Source organism: Lutra lutra, chromosome 1, assembly GCF_902655055.1.
Source record: "Lutra lutra chromosome 1, mLutLut1.2, whole genome shotgun sequence".
Taxonomy (NCBI): domain Eukaryota; kingdom Metazoa; phylum Chordata; class Mammalia; order Carnivora; family Mustelidae; genus Lutra; species Lutra lutra.
The window spans coordinates 204180096-204193043 of NC_062278.1; the positions used below are offsets into that span (position 1 = coordinate 204180096).

The 12948-nt window shown below is 42.2% G+C and overlaps 1 protein-coding gene across 5 annotated transcripts in view; it reads right to left on the bottom strand.

Annotated features, from left to right (window-relative positions):
- Window positions 1-12948, bottom strand: part of RBM6 (RNA binding motif protein 6) — a 106074-nt gene that overhangs the window by 30905 nt on the left and 62221 nt on the right. The window contains exon 2 of one of the 5 annotated variants that reach the window (XM_047693611.1): window positions 6275-6282. The exons of the other annotated variants lie outside the window; for them this stretch is intronic. The gene's annotated coding sequence lies outside the window, so the exon portion shown is untranslated. The remainder of the gene's footprint in view (window positions 1-6274; window positions 6283-12948) is intronic. 5 annotated transcript variants of the gene reach the window in all.

Here is a 12948-nt window from a genome sequence, read left to right on the forward strand (position 1 = left end):
GACCTGAACTGAAACAAAGAGTCGGATGCTCAACTGACTGAGCCACCCAGGCGCCCCCTGAGATGACTATTGTTCCAGCTCCCCAAAACTCATTTCTCTGGAAAAAGTGGACCCTAAATTCAACATATACACATGCTTCATTATCTAGGTCTCTAAACTGAGTCACTGTAAAGGAAGAAGAGGGGAGTTTCTAAAATCAACATGGTAAATGTAAAGCTTCTTTACTTTGTTTACCGAGTAACATAATCAAAGCTTTTCTCTCTCATTTCTTTTGCCTACAGAGCTCATGCTGGGAAGTGGGAGGAATAGCCAAGAGAAAATACGAGGCCCAAAAGGCCTAAGATGCTGCACAGATCACACTGCTGAGCCCACCACAAAGGCTGCAGAGTGTTCCCCAGATATCTCCCAAAGAACTGGCAGCTATTCTTCCGGCCTCACCATTGGAGATTATTTCTACAGGCTCTTCATTTGCTACCTCCCACCCAAGAACCTCAGCTATCTCCAAGGCCGTCACTATTAGCCTCTCTGGCTTCAATGTCCTTGTTAAGACATTTCAAAAAAAACCCCTGCTGACATACTTTCTGCAGAAACAATGCCCTAAACAGATGAATAGAACACAGTGCCACCAGACTTCTAAACACACACTGCTCAACTGCCATTGTAGGGAGGTAACCACCCACCATTATTTTTTTCTTAGGCAAAAAGCTACAGATCCAGGGCACCTGGCTGGCGCAGCTGGAAGAGTATGCAACTCTTGATCTGAGGATCAGGAGGTTCAAGCCCCATGCTGGGTGTAGAGATTAATAAAAAAAAAAAAAAAAAAAAAAAAAAAAGACCCAATGACACTGTGACGGTAGCTACAACACTCAGAATGGAAGCTTTGAGTCAGTAAAGGTCCGTTGGGACAAAAGGTTAGGACCCTAAACCTTTTCCGTCTACTCATTCTATGGGAATAAGGGAATTATCAAACTTCAGTCCTAATAAAAACAAGGGGTAGCTTTTCATATTTAAGACAAGTTCAAGTCAAATTATTCCACTGAGGAAGCAACATTTGCTGGGCTATATCATGGCTTCCATTGCAGCAGGTACCTATAGAGAATGAGGGAATGATCTCTATATAGGGTAGAAATCTCAGGTATTCCAGGAATTTGAGAGAAGACAAAGCCAAGAGGTCTCTAATGATGTCCCCGCTGGAGTTGCTGCCAAGTGCTACAAAGCACAGCCCACAGACATCAAGAAACTCTCCCTGATCTAACCTGTATGTATGGCTTGAAAATCTAACAGACTTAACCCCTGGATACTTTTTTTTTTTTTTTTTAAGATTTTATTTATTTGACAGACAGAGATCACAAGTAGGCGGAGAGGCAGGCAGAGAGAGAGAGGAGGAAGCTGGCGCCCCGCTGAGCAGAGAGCCCGATGTGGGGCTTGATCCCAGGACCCTGGGATCATGACCTGAGCCAAAGGCAGAGGCTTTAACCCACTGAGTCACCCAGGTGCCCTGACCCTTGGATACTTTTAAACACCCTCAGATCTAAGACATACCATCCAGTGTTATTAAAAGGCATCCTTAAATCTACTTAAAGCTTTCAAAATAACCAAGTGATCATATAATTGCCATATAATTGCCCCTAGTGCAAGCCATCATCTTGTCACATCTCAACCACTGCACTAGACCCTAGGGCCTTCTGCTCTGCAGTTTCTCTCTTCTCCCCTCTAGTCAAGACTATATACTGCCACAAGAAAAGTTTCCCTAGGTGTCATTTTAATTTTGCTGTATTCAGGTGGTTCTCCCATGTCTTCAAATTCAAAATAAAATGCAAGGCTCCTGACAACCTACTTTGCACTTTCCAAGTTATTCACCTGAATACTTCCCAGAGTATGAGGACAAGAATCAGGAAGGAATCCGGGAGCTATAACAAACAAGATGTAGCTACCTCTGGTAAGAACAGAAACAGCATATTACTATTTCCTATCAAAGATGATAGGGTTGAAACCTCATAGAAGTACCAAAATCTGGCAAGTCAAGAGGTGGCTTAGATTGGAAGGACAAGAGCCTTCTACATTATGCAGAGATTAAAAAGACTGCTAAGAGTATATAAAGAAGGACTATGGAGTCAGAAACTATTCAACATTTCTTAACCCAGTTAATAAGTATTTATTCAGCACATGTGTTGCCAGGTATAGCTCGAAACCATGTGGACAGTGATGGGGGGTGGTTAAAAGAAGGAAAGAAACAGGGCGCCTGGGTGGCTCAGTTGGTTAAGCAACTGCCTTCAGCTCAGGTCATGATCCTGGAGTTCCGGGATCGAGTCCTGCATCGGGCTTCCTGCTCAGCAGGGAGTCTGCTTCTCCCTCTGACCTTTTTCCCTCTCATGCTTTCTCTCTGTCACTCTGCCAAATAAATAAATAAAATTAAAAAAAAAAAAAAAAAAGAAGGAAAGAAATAGTCCTTGGCCTCATGAACCTTTCAATCTAGGGATGTCCAATTCTATCTGGTGGCATCTGCTTTATTGTACATAGATCTCTGCCAGTCATTACCCAGGTACTCTGTCTGGCTTAGCGATTTACTCCTTCATTCCGTATTTCTCAGGGCTCCAGTACTGTCTTGAAAATATCTAAGCAGATGCCTGACAAGCACTCAACCTAAGCACTCGAAGGAGACACCGGGAGCATTTTCCTAGGCAAGGTGCCCAATCCAATGTTCTCTGACTTCAAGAAGTCTGCTGAACTTGGAAACTTGATAGGAATAAATACAAACATGTCGGAGCTGGCACTCCTCCAGTATGTGGGGAACCCAACATATCCTGTATTGCTGTAGATTCACATTACTCAAGAATTGGGTCCAAGAAAAAAACAAAAGACTTTTACCGTATACTTTTAAAATAAATACCTCAGAACTAGACAACATGAGCACTACCAGACACACAGGCAGACACAATAAATGTGCTACTTAATAGTTGCAGAAGAATCTATAAGGAATGGAAAGCAGAAATGAGCTATTCAAGTGTCCACTGCAAATCCTGAATATGCCCCAAATCTAAGTAACAAAGATAGATCAACATCCAGGGTAGCCAGTACCTGGAGACATCCAGTCAAAAAATCCCCAAACAGGGGCGCCTGGGTGGCTCAGTGGGTTAAGCCGCTGCCTTCGGCTCAGGTCATGATCTCAGGGTCCTGGGATCGAGCCCCGAGTCGGGCTCTCTGCTCAGCAGGGAGCCTGCTTCCTCCTCTCTCTCTGCCTGCCTCTCTGCCTACTTGTGATTTCTGTCAGATAAGTAAATAAAATCTTAAAAAAAAAAAAAAAAATCCCCAAACAGGGGCACCTGGGTGGCTCAGTGGGTTAAAGCCTCTGCCTTCGGCTCAGGTCATGATCCCAGGGTCCTGGGATCGAGCCCCACATCGGGCTCTCTGCTTAGCAGGGAGCCTGCCTCCTCCTCCTCTCTCTCTCTCTGCCTGCCTCTCTGCCTACTTGTGATCTCTGTCAAGTAAATAAATAAAATCTTAAAAAAGAAAAAAATCCCCAAACAAACAAACAAAACACCCCATAGCCCAAGGGAGAATTCAAAATGGCAATATGAATCCTAAACAGAAGTGAAACCCGGCCACTGGGAGGACTGTGAGCGGTCCAGGCAGTCCACCACAAGACTCTAATATGGGACCCAAGGAACTAACCATTTGGAGAAAGCTCCTGAAAAACCCAAAAGCTTTAGCATTTCCACTCCTAGATATGCACCAAGAGAAATGAAAACATAGGCCCACAGTAAAATGTATACATGAGTGTTCACAGCAGCATTATTCATAATAGTGAAAAGTAGAAATAACCTAAAATGTCCATCAACTAATTAATGGATAAAGAAAATGTGTTACATTCATATGATGGAATACTCAACCATGAAAAGATATGAAGTTATCAATTCATACGGCTATCAGTTCATCCAGCAACATGGATGAACTCTGAAAATATAATGCTAAATGAAAGAAGCCAGTCATAAAAGTGTATGACCCCATCTGTATGAAATATCTTGAACAGGCAAATCTATAGAGACAGAAAGCAGACTAGTGAGCCTTTAGAGCATGGGAAGGGGAAATTGGAGAGAAATGCAGAGTGACTGCTAATAAGCACAGCACTTCTTTTCGAAGTAACAGAAATGTCCAGGAATTACACAGTGGTGATGGTTGCAAAACCTTGAATATACTAAAAACTCCTAAGGAGTATACTTTAAAAGGGTGAATTTTATGTTACATGGATTTCACTTCAATCAAAATAAAACAGAAGTTTCAGAGCTGCAAAATTATTGCCAGGACATAGACATTCAGTTATTTCATTCCTCCCTCTCTGCCATTCACTGGCTCACTTAACCTGCCTCCACCCCACAGTCTCTCAGGGAGCAGCCTGCCTCCAGCCTCTTCTCTAACCACGGCCACTACTGTCATGTTCATCTTCCTTATTGCACCCCCATTCTTGCCCAAAGCTCGGGTTCCCAATGATCATATATAATTGAAAATTAGAAAATTCTGGGGCACATGGGTGGCTCAGATGGCTGAGTGTTCAGCTCTTGGTTTCAGCTCAGTTCATGATCTCATCTCAGATCCAGCCCTGAGTCCCAAGCCAGGCTCCAGGCTCAGCAGGCAGCAGTCTGGTTGAAGAGTCTCTTCCTCTGCCTCTCCCCCCACTCAAGTAAGAGCCCATGTGCTCACCAATAAATAAGTAGATAGATAAATAAATAAATAAATCTTTTTTTTTTTTTTAAGATTTTATTTATTTATTTGACAGACAAAGACCACAAGTAGGCAGAGAGGCAGGCAGAGAGAGAGGAGGAAGCAGGCTCCTTGCTGAGTAGAGAGCTGGATGCGGGACTCGATCCCACGACGCTGGGATCATGACCTGAGCCAAAGGCAGAGGCTCTAACCCACTGAGCCACCTAGGCGCCCCTAAATAAATCTTCTTAAAAAAAAAAAAAAAAAGGAAAATTAGATAACTTTAACTAGAAAGGAACATCTATTCTCTCAACAAAAACATGGCCAAAAAGCAATCTGACTGAACTTGAATGAATAGACTTTTAGGGATGTGAATAAACTATTTATACTTAATTTATTAGTCTTATACACTTAAGTTATAAAATAACATGATTTTAATTACAACCATACCCCCAATACCTACACAATGGCAGACACATTAAACATAGTGGGGGATCAACAGCTACTGAATGATAAAAGGGCTCTCCGCAGACTGAGACCCTTAGGCAGGCAGTGATCAATGAAACTTTAAACTACCGGGTGAGACTGGAGAGAACACAGAAAATCCAGCAAGTCCAGCAAGTCCACTCATAGGTTTATATTAAGAGAAATGAGTATACCTATTCACCAAGAGACAAAATTTTGAAATAATGCCCTCCAGCCAACCTACATGTCCTTTAACAGAGGATGAATACTGATGCATACATTGTGATATACTCTTATGCTGAAAGACCATGTGACAATGAAAATGAACATATTCCAGTTATACACAAGATGAATTTAAAAAACAATACTAAGCAAAAAGACGGGGAGAAGAATACATCCTGTGTGATTACATATACATAAGGCTCAAAAGCAAGTGAAAGGACTCTTCAGTATCAGAACTTAACAACAGTGACTACCTCTGGGAAGGGTAGAAAGGAAAACAACCAGGAGAGGCCAGGAAGGACTTCTGCATATAAAGCAACATTTTGCTTATTAATCTGGGCAATGGTTACATAGGTGCTATAGACAGAATGCCTGTGGCCCCCAACCCCCTTCCAATTTATACCGTGATGTCCTAATTCCCAGCCTCATGCTATCTGGAAGTGGCACCTCTGGGAGGTAGTTAGGTAATGAAGGTGGAGCCTTCATGAATAGAATTATTACTCTAAGAGATAACAGAGTATCTTTCTCTCCACCATTTGAGGATACACCAAGAAGACAACCATCTGCAAACCAGGAAGAAGACCCTCATAGGGAAATGAATTGGATGGCACCTTGATCTTAGATTTTCTGGCCTTCAGAACGTTGAGAAACAAATTTCTACTGTTTAAACCACCAAGTCCATGGTATTTTGTTACAGCAGCCCAAACTGATTAAGACGATAGGTATATATAGTATGTGATAATTCACTGAACAGTAATGTTTATGATATGCTCTTTTCTGTATGTATGAAATACAAGAAGGAAGGAAGGAAGGGAGGGAGGGAGGGAGGGAGGGAGGGAGGGAGGAAGGGGAAAAGAAATGATTTTAAGATATTGCTCTTTCGGGGCACCTGGTTGGCTCAGTCATTAAGCATCTGTCTTCGGCTCAGGTCATGATCCCAGGGTCCTGGAATCAAGACCCACATTGGGCTCCCTGCTCAGTGGGGAGCCTACTTCTCCCTCTCCCATTCCCTCTGCTCATATTCCCTCTCTCTCTGTCAAATACATAAAATCTTTAGGAAAAAAAAAAAAAAGACATTGTCTTTTCCTTTCTATCTTATTCAAGGTTTTTATAAGTTCCCTCACTGACAGGGACATTTTAGGTCATCTAGCAATTTCTTAAGCGTATCATTTTAATTGCCATCAAACTTACTTAAGATACACCACTTCAAATCTGTGAATAATGTCTTTATAGTAAAGTTTATCCTAAGCCACAAGTACATTTTAGAACAAAATTACAATAACAATAGTCAATTATTTCATTGGTCTTGTAAGTGAATTTGAATACTTATTTTATTTAAAATGTTATCTAACATTTTATATGATTATAACCTGAGAATCATCACCGAAATTGTGTTAAATTTCTTTACTTCTTTAGGAGTGCGTGGCTGGCTCAGCTGGTAGAGCATGTAACTCTTGATCTTGGGGTTGTGAGTTCCAGCCCCACATTGGGTGTACAGAGTACTAAAAAATTAATATCTTTATTTTTTTTAAAGATTTATTTATTTACAGAGATAGACAGAATGAGAGAGAGAGAGAGCCAGTGGGAAGGGCAGGCAGAGAGAATCCCAAGCAGACTCCATGCTGAGGACAAAGCCCACGCAGGGCTTGATGTCAAGACCCCAAGATCATGACCTGAGCTGAAACCAAGAGTCAGACACTTAACTGACTGAGGCACACAGGCACCCTAAAAATAAAACATTTTTTAAAAAAGATTTTATTTATTTATTAATTTGAGAGAGAGAGAGTGAGGGAGAGGGAGCATGAACAGGGGGAGGGGCAGAGGGAGAAGCAGACTCCCTGCTCAGCAGGGAGCCAGATGTGGGGCTCAATTCCAGGACCCTGAGATCATGACCTGAGCTGAAGGCAGATGCTTAACTGACTGATCCATCCAGGTGCTCCTAAAGACAAAATCTTTAAAAAAAAAAAAAAAAAAAAGTTTTTTTTTTCTTTACTTCTTTAAAAAAAAACCAATGAACCAACCTACCCACCCCAGATTCTAGCAGTTGACCTCTATAAGCATCTAAAACTAGCATGGGCTAAAGCCAGTGATTAATATATCTCCCTCAAATGATACTTTGTGACTCAAAAGAACTGAGAAAATATATAGCAAAGACTGTAAAAAAAATTCTTTTCTGAGGGATAAATTCTTAGGAAATCCCATCTCATATTTAGGTAATATACTAATTTTCAAAATTTCAGAAAAGTCTAGGGACACCTTAGTGGCTCAGTCAGTTACATGTCTGCCTTTGCCTCAGGGTCATGATCCCAGAATCCTGGGATCAAGTCCCCCATCGGACTCCTTGCTCAGTGGGGAGCCTGCTTCTTCCTCTGCCTGCACTCCCCTTGCTTGTGCTCGCTCGCTCTGACAAATAAAATCTTAAAAAAAAAAAAAAAGAAAGAAAGAAAAAGTCTAACAGATGTTCCATATATATTTACCTTAAGACTAGATGGGGTAACTAAGATGTCCTACCTTTTCTCTTTTAGTTGAATATATATCAAGAACCAAAAACTTATAAAAGAAATACAAGGGGGCACCTGGGTGGCTCAGTGAGTTAAAGCCTCTGCCTTCGGCTCAGGTCATGATCCCAGGGTCCTGGGATCCAGCCCCGCATTGGGCTCTCTGCTCAGCAGGGAGCCCGCTTCCCCCTCTCTCTCTGCCTGCCTCTCTGCCTACTTGTGATCTCGGTCAAATCAATAAATAAAATTTAAAAAAATAATAAAATAAAATAAAAGAAATACAGGGGCGCCTGGATGGCTCAGTTGGTTGGGCAGCTGCCTTCAGCTCGGGTCATGCTTCCAGGGTCCTGGGATCGAGCGCCGCATCGGCCTCCCTGCTCGGCGGAGGGCCTGCTCCTCTCTCTCCCTCTGCCTGCCGCTCTGTTTACTTGTGCTCTCTATCTCTCTGTCAAATAAATAAATAAAATCTTAAAAAAAAAAAGATACAAATAACTAGTAATTAAATATGAAAATGTTCTATCTCACTAATAACCTAAGATCAGAAAATCAAATCCCTTCTTTGCAACACTGGCAACATTTTTTTTAATAATATGAAATATTTTTTAAGGATTTTATTTATTTATTTGACAGAGAGAAACCACAACTAGGCAGAGAGGCAGGCAGAGAAAGAAGGTGAAGCAGGCTCCCCGCTGAACACAGAGCTTGATGTGGGGCTCGATCTCAGGACCCTGAGACCATGACCCGAGCCGAAGGCAGAAGCCTAACACACTGAGCCACCCAGGCGCCCCAAAAATATGAAATATTTTAAACACACAGAAAATTAGAGAATACAATAACAAATATCTGTGTACCGCTACCCAGTATAAGTATTTTGCTATTAATATTTGGCACTGGTTGGGAAGCAGGGAGAACAGGTACACTCAAACACTGCTGGTAAAAAAGAATAAATTGGGAAACTTCTAGATGGCAATCTCACTACATTTACCAAGTCATAAAATATACTTACCTCTTAATCTGTCAAGTCTACCTGGAGGAAACTCACTTAAAGAAATAACTAAGGATGTGTGACTATTTAGCTATAAGGGCATTTATCAGCACACTGTTTAATAAAATAACGACAGACCTCAAAACATTAAATGAAGAACTAGTTAAATCATGGTGATTTATACTATGAAGCATTACAGAGCCATCAAAAATGATATGATAAAAATGTATTTAATGGTAAGGAAATATGTCCACAATATTTGAAATAAAAAGGTTCTAAAATCACACATACAAAATTATCCTACTTTGTATATATACAAAACTATTTATTTGTCAGAGAGAGAGAGCGAGAGAGCGCACAAACAGGGGGAATGGCAGGCAGAGAGAGAAGCAGGCTCCCCACTGAGCAAGGAGCATGATCCAGGACTCGACCCCAGGACCGTGGGATCTTTACCTGAGCCAAAGGCAGACATTTAATGGACTGAGCCACCCAGGCATCCCACCGCCACTTTTTAAGATTTTATATATTTATGTGACAGGGAGGGAGGGGGAGAGAGAGAGAGAGATTGTGAGAGAGAAAGAGAGAGAGGAGCACAAACAGGCAAAGAGGCAGGCAGAGGGAGACGGAGAGGGAGAAATAGGCTACCCACTTAGCAAGGAGCCCAAGGAAGCGTTCGATCCCAGCATCTGGGATCATGACCTGAGCCAAAGGCAGATGTTTAACTGAGCCCCCCAGGTCCCCCAAACAGGTCTTATTATAAAACTCCTCTCCCAAGGGCACAAGCTAGGCCTGGGACTGCTACTCTGGAGTGGGGGCCAGGAACAGTGTCTGTACTCTTGCTACACTTCTAATCCCACCCACCACTCTCCACTGTTAGGACCAGAAGGAAGGCAAGGAGAAAGATGATTCATGAAGAGACAACCCATGGCAAGATGGATCATTCTCTCTGGCTAACCACAAGTCCTATCCCTCTATACCAGTGTTTCTCAGCATCAGCACTACTGACATTTGGCAGCAGATAATTCTTCATGTGGGCCTGTCCTGTGGGGCCTGTCCTGTGCAATGCAGGGTGTTTAGCAGCATCCCAGGCCCCTACCCATTAGACGCCAGTAGCAACAACAAAAATATTTCCGGACATTGCCAAATGTCCAGTGGTTAGGAGAGGGAGAAGAGGGTGTCAAAACTGCTTCCCCCTCTGTCCCCCCACTGTTAAGAACTACTGTCTTACAAAAACATTATCAGGTCAGTGTCCCCTTTCCCCCCGCTGCTGTTGCTTCTTGGTTTAATGCTGACTAGCACGTAGTCTCTTTGAGTATCAGGCATCCAAATGCCAGTTCTCTCATGGGGGAACACTTTTGCTGGTTTATTGAAAACCCACAAATCTCCACAGTGCCCAGGAGAGGGAAGTTTGAATCTGTCCCTACTTCCCATCCCTCAACCTCAATCCCAAACTCAGCCCTTACCCAGCAGGGGACCCTCTTGGGAGCACTAACAAGATAGCTTAAGCCTCAAACATCTTCCAAAGCATCTGCTCAACCCCAGACACATTCACATACCTTCCCCTACCAACAAAGCCCTCTAACCACCAAAGGAGAGTCTGGTGGAAGGACAAGTCAAACGATGCCTCCTTCCAGGAGAAGGGGACACTGCTATTCAAAAACTTCTGCATTCAAATTTGGTAAAGTGTTAACATTTGATGAGTCTGGGTACAAAGTGTATAGGTATTCTTTGCATTGTTTTTGCAACTTTTCAGTAAGTCTGAAATTATTTTTTTTAAATGAACCTCAGGGGAGCCCTGAGTGGTTCAGTTAGTTAAGTGTCTGACTTCTGACTTCAGCTTGGGTTGTGATCTTCGGGTTGTGGGATCGAGCCCCATGTCCAGCTCCATCCTAGGCATGGAACCTGCTTGGAATTCTCTCTTCCCCTCTGCCCCCTCCCTGTTTGCTTGTGTGCGGTGTGCACACCCATGCTCTCTCTTTCGGGGGGGAAAAAAAAGGCTCAAACAATGATCTTACTGGAGTAATGAAGATGTTCTAAAACTAGATGATGATGATGGCTGCACAACTCGGTAAATTAACTAAGAACTGTTGAACTGTATACTTAAAATGGGTGGATTCCATGATCAGTAAATTATCACAGTAATTTTTTTTCTTAAAAAAAAAAAAAAAAAAAGACCTTGTACTACAGGTTAAAGATGACAGTCACAATGTCAATGTTGCTGGAAAGAAGCCTCTAAGAAAGATATAGAGAGAAGGAAACTATCCCAGCAGTGAACTGGTCGCCCCCCCTTTCCCTGTCTCCCCCACCCCACCAGACCACCCCTGCTTTGAGCTTTGGTTAACAGTTCCAGGAAAATAGGAAAGATCTACACTGGTAGCTACTAACCATCCAATTATAGTAATATCACCTCTAAAAAGTAGCCCAAGGATTTCCTAAGTGGTGTTTTTATTTAAAATCTACTTCAAATAGTTCTTATTAATTTTCTAACTGTATGGATACTAAAGCAGAAAGCCCACTCAACTTTACTGAGCAACTACTGTACACAAGCCATGTGGCCACTTCAAATGTGGTCTGTTACTCAATTCCAACCATCATCTTCCAGATTTTCAGCTTAAGTGTTCTTCCATGGTAAGCAGATACAATTAGCAAAAAAATTCTTCTTGGGGCGCCTGGGTGGCTCAGTGGGTTAAAGCCTCTGCCTTCGGCTCGGGTCATGATCTCAGGGTCCTGGGATCGAGCCCCGCTTCGGGCTCTCTGCTCAGCAGAGAGCCTGCTTCCCTCTCTCTCTCTCTCTCTGCCTATTTGTGATCTCTGTCTGTCAAATAAATAAACAAAATCTTTAAAAAAAAAAATTCTTCTTACATTTTAAGACTTAAGTTCTAAATTTCTAGCTTCCAGACAAACTGACACTTTTGGGTTTTTTTGTTTATTGTTTTTTTGTAAATGAACCTGTGTTTTATTTTAGACCTGGATTCATTCCCACTGGACTGGGACCCTGAACTAATCTCCATGCTAAGTTTAAAAACTTTTTTTTTTTTTTAACTGAGATACAGTTCACATACCATAAAATTCACTGTCTTATTGTGCTTTTTTACAATGCAGTGGGTTTTAGTATATTCACAAGGTTGGTCAACAAACACTACTATTCTAGAACATTTTATCACCTTCAAAAGAGACCCTATTGGGCACCTTCGTGGCTTAGTGGGTTAAGCCTCTGCCTTCGGCTCAGGTCATGATCTCAGGATCCTGGGAGCAAGGCTTGCATCAGGCTCTCTGCTCAGTGGGGAATCTGCTCCCCTGCCCCCTGCCTCTCTGCCTACTTGTGATCTCTCTCTCTGTGTCAAATTTAACAAATAAAATCTAAAAAAAAAAAAAAAAAAAAAAAAAAAAGACCCTATTACCCATTAGCAGTTACTCACTATTCCCTCTTGAGAGCACTTCTCCCTAAGTGGCTGGTAACCAGTATCTACTTTCCTTCTTTTTTTTTTTTTTTTTTTTTAAGATTTTATTTATTTGACAGAGAGAGAGAGATCACAAGTAGGCAGAGAGGCAGGCAGAGAGAGGAGGAAGCAGGCTCAGTGCTGAGCAGAGAGCCCGATGCGGGGCTCGATCCCAGGACCCCGGGATCATGACCTGAGCCGAAGGCAGAGGCTTAACCCACTGAGCCACCCAGGCACCCCTCTACTTTCCTTCTTTCTTTAAGATTTTATTTATTTATTTTAGAGAGAAAGGAAGAGAGAGAGAGTGCGAGCGGGGGGAGCAATAGAAGAAGAGGGACAAGCAGACTCCACACTGGGCATGGAGGCTGATGCAAGGCTCAATCTCATTACCCTGAGACTATGGCCTACGCCAAAATCAGACACTCAATTGACTGAGCCATCCAGGTGCCCCCAATAATCTACTTTCTGTGATAAATTTCTTTCTCTCCTGTTTATTTCCCTTTGGAAATAGCATTTATACAGATTAAACACAAATTACACTTAGTCACAGATTTTGGTAAAATATACGTTATTAGTATATAACATTAGCATTGCTAATCTCATGTTGTAAGATTAAGAGCAATTATTTTTTTTTAAAGAT